This window comes from Oryctolagus cuniculus, chromosome X (assembly GCF_051225735.1).
Source record: "Oryctolagus cuniculus isolate XC-2025 breed Fujian yellow rabbit chromosome X, ASM5122573v1, whole genome shotgun sequence".
In the NCBI taxonomy this organism is placed as follows: Eukaryota; Metazoa; Chordata; class Mammalia; order Lagomorpha; family Leporidae; genus Oryctolagus; species Oryctolagus cuniculus.
The window spans coordinates 45,248,398-45,261,366 of NC_142888.1; the positions used below are offsets into that span (position 1 = coordinate 45,248,398).

Below are 12,969 nucleotides of genomic sequence, written 5' to 3' on the forward strand. Positions count from 1 at the left end.
GCCTAGAGTAATGCTCTGGAAACAGACTGCTTGAACTCAAATCATAGTTCTGTGACCAACTAGTTGTGTAGCCTTTGGGTAAGTTACTTAACTTGTGCAACTAATTTTTTTGAACGTAAAGTGAAGATAATAATAGTTTCCATTGGGTGGGCATTTTGGTGCAGCTGGTTAAGCCACTGCTTGGGATATCGGAGTGCTGGTTCAGGAACCAGCTGTATCACTTCTGATGCAGCTTCCTGCTAACACACCTGGCAAGGCAGTGGAGGATGGCCTGGGTACCTGGGCCCCTGCCACCAATGTGAGAGACCTGGAAGAAACTTCTGGCTTCTGGCTTCAGGCTGGCTGAGCCCTGGCTGTTACATGTGTTTGGGGAATGAACCAACAGACAGAAGACCTCTCTTTCTCTCCATCTCTCCATCTCTCCATCACTCTGCTTTTCAAATAAATCTTTAAAAATCTTTTACCAATTAGTATCTATTTCATAGGGTTGTGGTGAGGATTAAATGAGGCAGTTAATGTAAAGTGCTTACAACTGTGCCTTACATCAACTTAGTGCTGTATAAAATATGGTTATTATAACTTTATTATTATTGATATAATCACTATCTCTCCATATATCTGTCTATCTAGTGATATGATTATTGTATAGCCAGTAAGGTGGATAAGAAAGAAGGCAGGAAGTTGCATTCTCACTATTTACTGAGTAGCTACTGCAGGGGATATAATTAAATTAATGGAGGATACAACTGCTGTCTTCAAAGATCTGTTTAATTGCAGATTTAGGGACAATGCATGTAAAAACAGTTTAAGAAACATATATACTTGATGGGTCATTTCCTAGATTTTAAGAAGAAGGATGTTTATTGGGACATGAACAGGACCTAGAAGGGTATATACCCTTGAAGACAGTACTCATTCTTGGTGGAAGGGTGATATGGCTTTGGTATATAAGTATAAACCAAGTGGCCCTAGGCCAGTACCCTGCTGAAAGTGAATTTGTTTGAAGTGAAGGAAGATATGAGGTGCTGATTGTTTCTGGGGGAGCCACAGAGATGTACATGTAGGCATCCACTAAGTTGCTCTTTCTAGAGTCAGCTGGAGCCAACAGTTCTTTCTTAATTGGCAGACTTTCTGAAAGGGTCTGTGGAGGAGAATATACTTTGGGCATTCCAGTATTGGGGAAATTAACTTGTAAACTGTTCTTTGTTGCTCAGGTAGATACTGAATTGCTTCCATATGAGCCAAACCAAGGAATAGAGTTCAGTGATGACTCTCTTTCGGTCTCATCTTAGAGATAGCCTTCAGTTCTCTCAGTGGCTTTGCCATGGCATCAGGTATTTGGGAAAAGGTGGGGATGGGTGCAGGTGCCCGGTTGGGATAGGTGGAGGAATGTGGCTTATTCTGACCAGGGCCCAGCTCTTGAACATACCTGATGACAGAGTCAACAGATCTGATGCTCTTTTTCAATGGACTTATTGTGGCATAAGGTAACTGACAACATTGTTCTTAGGCTACTGATATGATGAATAGCTCTGTGCTTGCTTAGTAGGACTGTTTCGCCATTATAGCGTTTGGGATTGGTGACTTTTGAAGTTGCAGTTTCTTCCCATTCTTGGTGACTTTTCTACTTTGTGGGAATTTGATAAATACTTTGTGTGGCCTGCATATTAACCAATGCCTAATGAGAGAGGAGGTGAGATGTGAAAATTGGGTTATACAAAACAAAGAATAATCCTGAAAACTTCTTTCCTGGGTATGTATTTGGGAGCCCAGGAGGGAGTATAGGCTTACCTGTCAAGCTTGGTCATGTTTCTTCCCTCTCTTTAGTCCTGGCCTCCCTTAAAGACGAGGAAGGATTAAATTTTATTTTTTCAAGTTAAATGTGTTCTAGCTAGTTCCTAAACTTACTTTCTTGATCTGATCTGTCCCACCCCTAGTCTAGTCCTTTTTCAGAAATCTAAGCCTGGATGTTTGAAGTATACCAAGAGGTTCATTCTTTCCTCTTGTTATCTGTAACTGGTATGGAGTTGGAGGGTGGGGAATAATAACAGCTAATATGGATATCATTTGTTGTAAAAACTCTTCAAGAGTTTTAAATGAGCTAAATTCCTCTCCAGATATCTTTGATACTCCTGGGAGACTGACAGAACCACAGAAGTTCTACATAGCTTCTTTGCCTTTGAATTGTCCTGTTCTCCAGCATGAAAAAAAACACAATATTGGAAATATGTAAATGAAGTAGAGTAAAACCCACTACCCTGGGATCCTTATTCCGCTTCATACCCGGGCCATGGTGGCTCTAGTATATGTTTGGCAAGAACATCTGCCATTTTGCTTCAGGATTGCACTATACCTCTCTTTTTTGGATACGTGGAGAACTGCTCCAGCAGGGCCTGAGGTGGGTCTGAGGAGAAATCTAGCCTAGTTGCCTTTCTATCTTGCCATAGACTGGGCATTTTCTTAAAGTTGGAAGTTTGCCTCTTGGCCTCAGGCCAGTTGCCAGAGGAAACCGATGACTAAAGGCTTCCTCCCTGCGACGTCAGCTTCTGGAACCTTTCCTGATGATTCCTTACCAGTCAAGTCTGCCTTATTTGGCTATTTTCTCCCCCCTCAGTGTGCCCCCTCCCTTCACCTCAACTGAGTCCCCCGTTCTCCTTTGGTCTAGCGAAGGCCTCCTTCAAGTTTAAACAATGCTGTTTAACAAACTTCTTTTCTCCTTGATTAGAGCTCTACTAGGGAGAGAAGTGGAGGAGGAAAAAAGATGAGAGAGCTCTGGAATGACTGTGATTTCTCCACCCTACCTTCTTATCTCCCTTTTCCCTCTTGACTTTTCATGGTCACCCCTGTACAGCTTCTGACAGCCTAGGAGTGGTCTTGCTTGATCTGAAAAAGTTCAGAGTATGGGAGTCGGGTGGGGCTAGGGTTCTCAGCATCTGAGACTATTCCTTTGGAATAGGTAAAGCCTTCCAGTCGGTAAGTCCAGTTCCTTGTGCATGCCTGTCATATGCCTAGCATTTTCACATGGCTTCCCTGAGTGGGCTGGCCCAGGGTCTCTCTGCCTCTCCTCCATAGTCCTGAGATATCTAGCTTTAGATTAGAAGAGCCCTGTTTTTGAAATGTATGGCTTGGTGCACTTGTCTGGATTTCTTTCTGGTTTATTAAAATACCTTTTAGTAGAAGTGGTTTAATAGAAAGAATAGTGGACTGAATCAGAATATCTGATTTTTTTTAAAAAAAGAAGCTTTCTCTCTCTTTTTTTAAAAGATTCATTTATTTACTTGAAAGTCAGAGTTAGAGAGAGAAGGAGAGGCAGAGAGAGGGGGGAGGAGAGAGAGAGGTCCTCTATCCACTGGTCCACTCTCCAGATGGCCGCAACAGCCAGTACTGCGCCGATCTGAAGCCAGGAGCCAGGAGCCAGGAGCCAGGAGCTTCCTCTGGGTCTCCCACACGGGTGCAGGAGCCCAAGGACCTGAACCGTCATCCACTGCCTTCCCAGGCCACAGCAGAGAGCTGGATGAGAAGTGGAGCAGCTGGAACTCAAACCGGCACCCACATGGGATGCTGGCACTGCAGGCAGCAGCCTCACCTGCCATGCCACAGTGCCGGCCCCAGAATATCTGATTTTCGGTCTCTGCCTGTATGACTTTGGATAAATAATTTGTATGGGTCAGTTTCCTTATCTGTAAAATAGAGACATTAGCTTTTTCTGACATTCTATGCTCAGTCTTTTAGAGGATAGTTAGGGATTCTTGGAAAAAGTGTGACAGAGCAGAGAGCAGAAAGTTGCCCTCTCCCCTTTAGAATGGCACTGACTATGTCATTTTCTTCCCCAGATATCAGTGTGTTAGCAGCCCCCTCTATTTCAGTAAGCTGTGCTCTGGAGGTATTGGATCTACCTACCACAGAGCTCACTGTCTGGATCCTGGCTGGGAGAAAAAAATGTTGACCAAGTGCTTTGGGTGGAGTGTTGGATTCTAGCCTGCAGACTACTTGCTAGCTATTTTTGGTCATCGGTGACTCCAGGAAGAATAGGAGACCCTTGAATTGGTCATTATCCCATCAGGGTACAGGAAGACCAAGAAACAGACTAAAACTGAGTGCAAATGAGATTTGACTTCCTCTATCTCCTTCCCCCACAACATCCTTCTCTTTAGGGGTATGAAATTACTTTTAGATGAGTCTTAAATTGCTAAGCTCCCCTTCCTCTTCCTCTGTCTGAGTCACTGGTGTCTATGTTGCCCTTGGATGGGGAGAGCTAAGTGATGTGAGCTTGAGTGGAACAAGGGGAGGAATTTGTAGCCACTGAGATTGCAGCCTGGCTAGTGTTGGATTTTTTCTTTTTCTTTTTTTAAAGATTTGTTTATTTATTTGAAAGTCAGAGTTACACAGAGAGAGAAGGAGAGGCAGAGGCAGAGAGAGAGAGAGAGGTCTTCCATCTGCTGGTCACTCCCCAAGTGTCTGCAATGGCTGGAAGTGCACTCATCCGAAGCCAGGAGCCAGGAGATTCTTCCAGGTCTCCCACATGGGTGCAGGGGCCCAAGGACTTGGGCCATCTTCTACTGCTTTTCCAGGCCACAGCAGGGAGCTGGATCAGAATTGGAGCAGCTGGGTCTCGAACTGGCACCCATATAGGATGCTGGCACTGCAGGCACAGCTTTACCCGCTACAGCACAGGGCTGTCCCCTAGCATTGGATTTTCAACTGATTATCCTGTGAATATGGCTTCCTTCTGTGTTAGACCAGTAGATCAAAGGAGATGGAATTCTGAATTTTCTTTGAGTGCCTGTAGGGCATAAGCAAGTTCCTGGGGGATAGTGTACCCTTGTCTGGATCTGTATTTCCTCTCCCTCTTCATCCTCCACTTCCTCCTAACTGATATTTTTATTCTGTACTTTCTTGTGAATCAGGGACGGTCTACAAGTTGTACCTCAGACACCTAGGAATTGGTCATGACCATGAGCTTCACCTGCTCTGAGCCTCCCGGAGGGAGGGCAAGGTAGAAGTATTGTCATGGGGCTGGCGCCGTGGCTCACTAGGCTAATCCTCCACCTTGCGGCGCCGGCACACCGGATTCTAGTCCCGGTCGGGGCGCCGGATTCTGTCCCAGTTGCCCCTCTTCCAGGCCAGCTCTCTGCTGTGGCCAGGGAGTGCAGTGGAGGATGGCCCAAGTGCCTGGGCCCTGCACCCCATGGGGAGACCAGGAGAAGCACCTGGCTCCTGCCTTCAGATCAGCACGGTGCGCCAGCTGCAGCGCACTGGCCGCGGTGGCCATTGGAGGGTGAACCAACGGCAAAGGAAGACCTTTCTCTCTGTCTCTCTCTCACTGTCCACTCTGCCTGTCAAAAAAAAAAAAAAAAAGAAGAAGTATTGTCATCTATCTCCCTTCCATAGGAATAAGTTCCTAAAGCAGTTTGGGGGAAGGCTTAATTGGGTAGGGCTAGGCAATGTTGTTGGGAGGAAGATTCTTCTTTTCTAGCTGGAATAGCCTCTGGGCCATGCTGCAGCTTACTGCTGTGAGCAGTTGCCCTGCTGGCAGCTCCACATACTTCCTAGGGCCCTCACATTGGGTTATTAAAGATGTGCAGTTGCAGGTGGTAAATCAGCCTGCCTGTTGATGAGGGAGAGAGAGGGTAGGCAAACAAGTGGAGGAAGAAGAAGGAATGTGGAGTCCAATGGTAGAAAGGTGGTTACTTTTATATTTGCCCCCTTTGTAAAACACAGCAGGGCAGATGACAAAGTTCAGCAGGTAGAGAAATTATCCATAAATCCACCATTTTAACATAGCAGTTAGGGGCCTGCGCGGTGGCACAGCGGGTTAACGCCTTGGCCTGAAGTGCCGGCATCCCATATGGGCTCCAGTTCAAGACCCTGCTGCTCCACTTCCTATCCAGCTCTCTGCTATGGCCTGGGAAAGCAGGAGAAGATGGCCTAAGTCCTTGGATCCCTGCACCCGCATGGGAGACCTAGAAGAAGCTCCTGGCTCCTGGCTTCGGATCCTCGCAGCTCCGGCCATTGTGGCCAATTGGGAAGTGAACCAGCAGATGAAAGACCTCTCTCTCTCTGCCTCTCCTCTCACTGTGTAACTCTGACTTTTAAATAAATAAATATTTAAAAAAAAGCATTTATTATATGTATTTCTTGTCACTTCTATGTACCTTAGTTTTCTGTAGTGCAATCATAGTGTACATAAAAATATTACTTTGTTTCCACCAGTTAATATAATGCTAAAAACTTCTTCATGTTCCCTTACTCCGTGTCACCTCTGCTTGAAGCTTTCTTCATTACTCCCAGGTAGTATTGTACCATCTTGTACCCACTGCACGTTGTACAGAACTTCTATTATGATACTTACCATGTGTTGTTGCAGCAATCCGGGCTCCCAGACTTTCTCCTTTGGTAAACTTGTGGATTTGAAAGCTTCTAACACCTCCTACCTTCTTCAGGTGGCTAGAGATGGGTAAACCTTTGAAGAGCATTTGGTCAGTGATTGACATGGTGAGGGACCAGCAGCAGCAGAGTGTGCAAGGAATCCAAACAAGCACCTGGTAGGATTTACTATGCACTAATAATATAAAAAAAATACACCTTGGAGAAGGGAAGGGTGCATTAAAACCTATAGGAGAGAGGCCTGAGGCTAAGTACAGGGAAAGCTTAGCTGACTTTGGCTCCTAATGCAAACTTCTCAAACCATTCCAGATCTTTGTTTTCTAGCTGTGGAATGGAAAGAGCAATAGCAGTCTACTTTTTAGGTGAAGATTCGTTCATGCACTAATGCACTTGAAATTGCTTTGCAAGGTGGGAGGTGTAGAGGCGGGAGGGTCTGCTCAGGGTACTCTGAAATTTGTGTCCTAATTAGCCTCTTAAAGTTCTGTCCTATTTGGGGAGTGAATCAGCAGATGAAAGACCTCTCTCTCTCTCTCTCTCTCTGGCTACCTCTGCCTCTCTGTAACTACCTTTCAAATAAATAAATAAATAAATCTTTATAAAAAAAAAGTTCTGTCCTATGTGCTTCCCATCAAGCCTTTGAACCTGGGTTGCCAGAGGCTACACTGCCTGTAGGCCTGACATGAGTGCCCCCGCAGCCTGGTTCTCTTTAGTAGGAGGAATGCACGGAAGTGCTATCTCCCCACTCACCTGGAGAGCATGGCCCCAACTGGCACCAGCACAGCCCTACTCAAAAATGGTCACAAGTGGCTAAGGAGAGACGTGCCACCTTCTGTTTAGCTCTTTAGCATCAAATTAAGTGGTGCTACAATAGAGGGTTTCCCAAAATTCCTTGAATTGGAGGCAGAAGTATTTGTAGAAGCTGCAGTGAAACAGGGCACCTTTCACGTCTCCTGATTCTAAGCCTGACATACACTATTAGAAGGGCAGATCTTCATATCAATCATGGACTATACGCTTCAGAGGCCTGTCTTGGACATATGGCTCAGGGGGAACCATCCAAGCCAAATTCAAGGTTTCTGGGAGAATATTCTTGATCTAATGTGCTTTTTGTTTTCACCTCATACTACCTGTGCTTCTTGCTGTTGTCTTGTCATTTGAAAATTTTCAATCTACCTCAGGGTTTTATATTTTGCAAAGAAGTGAGTTACTTGAGCCTGAGGAAGATCTGTTGGTCAATTATAACACAAAACAACAGGAAGGGACTTGCTCAAAATTAAGAGCAGAAGCTGGTCTTGAAGCAGAGATTCTCAGGTGTATGTTCTTTCTATTGTATCAGTCTAGCCCAATAGAATGTAAACTTCACCAAGAACAGAAATGTTTCCCCACTACCCATTGTATCTTTCAGTACCTAGCACACTGCCTGGCATAGAGTAGCTACTAAACAAAACCAGGGTGCTTCAAGGAGTTCATGGAGGGGCAGGCATTTGGCCTCACAGCTAAGCTGCTTGTTAAGATGCCAGCATCCCACATCAAAGTGCCTAAGTGTGGCTTTTTTTTTTTTTTTGACAGGCAGAGTGGACAGTGAGAGAGAGAGACAGAGAGAAAGGTCTTCCTTTGCCATTGGTTCACCCTCCAATGGCCGCCACAGCCGGCGCACCGCACTGATCCAAAGGCAGGAGCCAGGTACTTATCCTGGTCTCCATGGGGTGCAGGGCCCAAGCACTTGGGCCACCCTCCACTGCACTCCCTGGCCACAGCAGAGAGCTGGCCTGGAAGAGGGGCAACCGGGACAGAATCCGGCTCCCCGACCGAGACTAGAATCCGGTGTGCCGGCGCCGCAAGGCGGAGGATTAGCCTAGTGAGCCGCGGCGCCGGCAGTGCCTAAGTTTAATTACCAGCTCCAACTCCTGATTCCAATTCCTGCTAATGCAGACCTTGGGAGGCAGTGGTGATAGTTCAGCTGTTTGAGTTCCTACTACTTGTATGGGAGACTTGGATTGAGTTCTGTCTCTTGGCTTCAGTGTGGCCCAGCCCTGTTTGTTGTGGGTATTTGGGGTCAACCAGCAAATTAAAACTGTTTATCTCTCTGACTCAAAAATAAATTTAAAAAAATAATTTCAAAGAAAATGCACATTATCTTTTGATTCTATTTTCCACAAACTTTAAAAAATAGTTATTTATTTTAAAGACAGAGTGACAAGAGAGCAGAGAGAGAGAGAGAGAGATCTTCAGTCTTCTGGTTCACTCCCCAAATGGCTGCAACAGCTGGGCTAGGCTGAAGCCACAGTACCGGAACTCTATCCATGTCTCCCACGTAGATGGTAGGGACCCAAGTTCTTGAGCCATCTGTCATCCCTGCCTTCCTAAGCACATCAGCAGGAAGCTGGGTCATAAGCAGAGTGGCTGGGACTTGGACCAAACACTATGGTAATAGAATACAGGCATCCTAAGTGGCAGCTTAACTCACTGCACCACAATGTCCACCCTGTGAAATTTTTGAACCCCTCTTACTTGTTAAATAGATATATTGATGACTACTATTTTCAAGTCAGAATTGTCTTCCTGAGACTCCTTTAGCTAGGTCTATCAGAGAGCCAAACAATAATGTGAGTGGTCTGCAGGAAACTACCTAATGTGGCAGGATGGGCCCTGGTACAGTGAAGCTCAGTAGTGCCAAGGAATGGGAAAGCATTGTCCCTCTTGTGCACCTTGGAAAGCCTGTTTATCTGCAAATGGCCCGCTTGTTCACAACCGGTTTCCACTCCCTTTTTCCATGTCTTCACACAATACAGTAGTGTTCACGTCAAGGGGAAATATTCAAATCAGAGCTTTTACTGGATTCTAACAAGCAGCCATGCAAGCATTTCTATCCGCCTTTGTGAAGCAGCCCAGAATTTGGCTCTCGAGTACATATTTGAGGCATTACCCAGTTTTTTTTTTTTTTTTTTTTTTGGATGTGCTCTGCTCATTATAGAATGGCCAGCAGGCAAGGCTGCATTGTGTAATCTGATCCTGAGAGCCCCTGAGGTTTAGGGACTGGGTGTCCCCTAAGCACAGGGCTGGGAAGAGCATGCACTGATTAGAGAGGATAGCAGTGAGGTCCTGGAGATCATCGTGTTGGGGCACCCAGCAGCTGTCTGTTCCTGTTGCCACCATCTCCAACCAACGGCTGCCTTAAGGCCCAAAGCTGCATATTTTTGCAGATTTGGGCATGTTTTGCTTAAGGTAGACTAATTTGGAGGACAATAGGGAAACTTTTGTTCTTATCCCACTCTTGTGAGAGTGGTATGGTCAGCATTTGGGAAGTATAGGTTTAAGCTTACTATGTAAGGTTGGGTGCCCTGACACGGAGAGAGCCTTTGAAGGTCACCTTGTCTTTGAGATCAGAGGAGATCAGGTGCGTTCAGGTTGGTATGGCTGTAGAAAACCTTGTCTTTAAAGGACTTCTTTTTCCACCTGTTTTTGCAGTGCTGAGCTAGAGACTGTACAAGAAATGTTAACAGGCAGTCTGTTGGTACGGCAGACTTAAATAAGGACAAACTGTATTTATGTTGTACATTTTGATTAGCCTTTTCACTATACAGCTAATAAATATTTGCTGTGAGAAATGAAATAGTATCAAATAGTATCTACCTGTGACTCTTCTCTCCACCGAGAACCACCACTAACCAATTAGTTATTTGCATGTAGGCTCTTTTTTTTAAAGATTTATTTATTTATTTGAAAGTCAGAATTACACAGAGAGACAGAGAGGCAGAGAGAGGTCTTCCATCCCCTGGTTCACTCCCCAATTGGCCAGGAGCCAGGAGCCAGGAGCCAGGAGCTTCTTATGGTTTTCCCACCTGAGTTCAGGAGGCTAAGGACTTGGGTTATCTTCTACTGCTTTCCCAGGCCATAGCAGAGAGCTGGATTGGAAGTGGAGAAGTTGGGACTTGAACTGACATCCATATGGGATGCCGGCACTGCAGGTGGTGGTTTTACCTGCTATGCACAGCTCCTATAGACTCTTTTACAATGCGTTTATACGCATATAACTTAAAGTACTCTCATGTAAAAAAATGGATATTGTTCTGCAACTTTTCTTTTTTAACTTAGTAAGTGGTGACTATCTTTTTATGTCAAATCAGAGTTTAAATTTTATACAGGCTCATTAATAAGCAAATTAGCACATTGGTGGAACATTTAAAAATCTACACAGAAAAAGGACCAAGACTCTTCATCAGGTTGAAAATAAAGAGGATACTGTGGGGGCTTGCCTGCCTGAGAGGGAAGACTTTCCGAAGCAGGTGGGATTTCTGGACCCTTCTGTTAGGATGAGCGATGATAAGAGCTGCCTCCCCTCCATGCCTTCACGTTTAGTAGGCCCCACTGTTACAGATTACTGTGATTTCATCTGTGTCTGAATGATCCTCCTGGAGTGATTAGCAGTAGGGTAAAGCCATTTCCTATGCATAACATGACCGATTCCCTGTTCTGTGGCTTTGCCAGTTTGGGTGTAGTTTGATTCTAGAAAGTATCTGAGAACCCTGCTCCTTAGAATTCCTCTGGCTGCTGGCAGGAAAGAAGCTCTGTGAGTATGTATGTGTGTATGTTGGTGGTGGGCATATGCTTTTCTAGTCTTCCCTAAAGATGAGCAGTGGGAGGGCCTGTTCATGATCAGTAAAGCTGGATTAGAATCCTGCCCACCCCCATTCCCCAGCAACATCTACACTAGGATTTTTGTCCAGGTGGCAGAAGAGTGGAATTTTGCAAAGCCACTCAGTTGAAGAGTTGAGGGGGATAGGGATTTGTAAACTACAAATAAACATATAATACATTTTGAAAAAGCAAATGCTGGCCTAATGACTGTTGGTCCTGATTCTTGAAGCTTTGTAGTTCGAGGATATTGATTGTGTTGAAGGAGCCAAGCCAGGCGAGGAGAAGCAGAATTACCAGAAATGCTGGCTCTCTTCTGCCCACTCATGGCAGGCTCCACCCTTCTCTTGTATTCTTGGTTCCCAGACTTCCATAGTGGGTGGAGCAGAGCTTCGTTGCTCAGCCTTTTATCCTGGAGTCTCTGCTACCAGAGGTTGACCCTGGCTGGGCTGGGCTGGGCTGGGCCCACAGGCCACTGCAGGCACGACTGCCTTCCCGTTCAGAGAAACAGGAAACTGTATGCAGACTGTGAATGAGTGATTGGAGTTTTCTGAATCCTTGTGGAGCAGAGAGAGCAAAGCTCTGAGATTGGGCTCCAAAAAAGGAAAGGAAATGACATTATTTTTTTCTATTAATTTTAGAAGTGGTGGGGGTAGGGACCCATCTGTTTGGTTCATTCCCCAGATGCCCTCATTAGCCAAGACTGGGCCAGGCTGAAGCTGGAAGCTGGGAACTCTATATGGATTTCCCAACTGGGTGGCAGAGACCTAACTACTTGAACCATCACCTGCGGCCTTCTAAGGGTGCACATTAGCAGGCAGCTGGAATCTGGAGTGGAGCCAGGACTCAAAACTAGGTACTCTGATATGGGATGTAGTCATCGCAAGTGGTTCTTAAGCCACTAGGCCAAACACAAACCCCAGTGAGTGACATTTTTAAGAATATTAGGGTTGGGGCTGACACTGTGGTGCAGTGGGTTAATGCCCTGGCCTGAAGCACCGGCATCCCATATGGGCGCCGGTTCTAGTCCCGGCTGGTCCACTTCCAATCCAGCTCTCTGCTATGGCCTGGGAAAGAAGGAGAAGATGGCCTAAGTCCTTGGGCCCCTGCACCCATGTGGGAGACCTGGAAGAAGCTCCTAGCTCCTGGCTTCGGATCTGCACAGCTCTGGCCCTTGTGGCCAATTGGGGAGTGAACCAGCGGATGGAAGACCTTTCTCTCTGTCTCTACCTCTCTCTATAACTCTGTCTTTCAAATAAATAAAATAAATCTTAAAAAAGAATATTTGGGTCTACTTAGGAAGGCTTGGTTCAAAAATATCTTCAGGAATTTATTGTAGGCCTGGGTTGCAGAAAGATTTTTGTTTTAAGACTTACTGACTGTTTGACCTTGGGAAAATCCCTTAATCTCCCTGAGAAGCTCATTTTTAAAGTGGGGATGCTAATGCTAGCTTCATGCTAGCCTCAAAGTTGGTGTGAAACTTGGATAAGGTAACAGTGGAAAGCCCTCAAATATTAGCTGTGTAGAAAATCATGTGTGTAGGAGTCAGGTGCTCCATGAAGTCTAAATTATGTTTTAATAGTCTCTGTTGACAAAGGTAGTAGAGTGTGTCAGTAGATGAAAGACTCTGAGCTCACTAGTAAGAATGGTTATGATCCTTGAAAGAGTAAACCTAGGTTATCAGGAAAAGTTCACTTCTGTAGAGCAGCTCATTTATGGACTATTTGGGACCAATGAGGCATTGCTATATAATTGGCTCTCAACTGTCCGGAACAGACCTTTTTTTCTCTCAGCTAGCTGTGGATTGCCTGTCTAAAGCCATGTGCACTCAGAGAATGCAAACTCCCTTGACTTTTTTGATAGTCCAGATAAAATGTAATTAGTTGGGCAAACATGTCAAAGAATTCCCCAAAGTGAAGTAGTTAGATTGCTGAGTAACCCATAGGG

General features: G+C 45.4%; 1 protein-coding gene across 3 annotated transcripts in view; it reads left to right on the forward strand.

Moving 5' to 3' along the window:
* The window catches only part of MSN (moesin), a 76,063-nt gene that overhangs the window by 8,044 nt on the left and 55,050 nt on the right, over nucleotides 1-12,969 (forward strand). Inside the window, exon 2 of one of the 3 annotated variants that reach the window (XM_089324782.1) lies at nucleotides 6,444-6,545. The exons of the other annotated variants lie outside the window; for them this stretch is intronic. The gene's annotated coding sequence lies outside the window, so the exon portion shown is untranslated. The remainder of the gene's footprint in view (nucleotides 1-6,443; nucleotides 6,546-12,969) is intronic. 3 annotated transcript variants of the gene reach the window in all.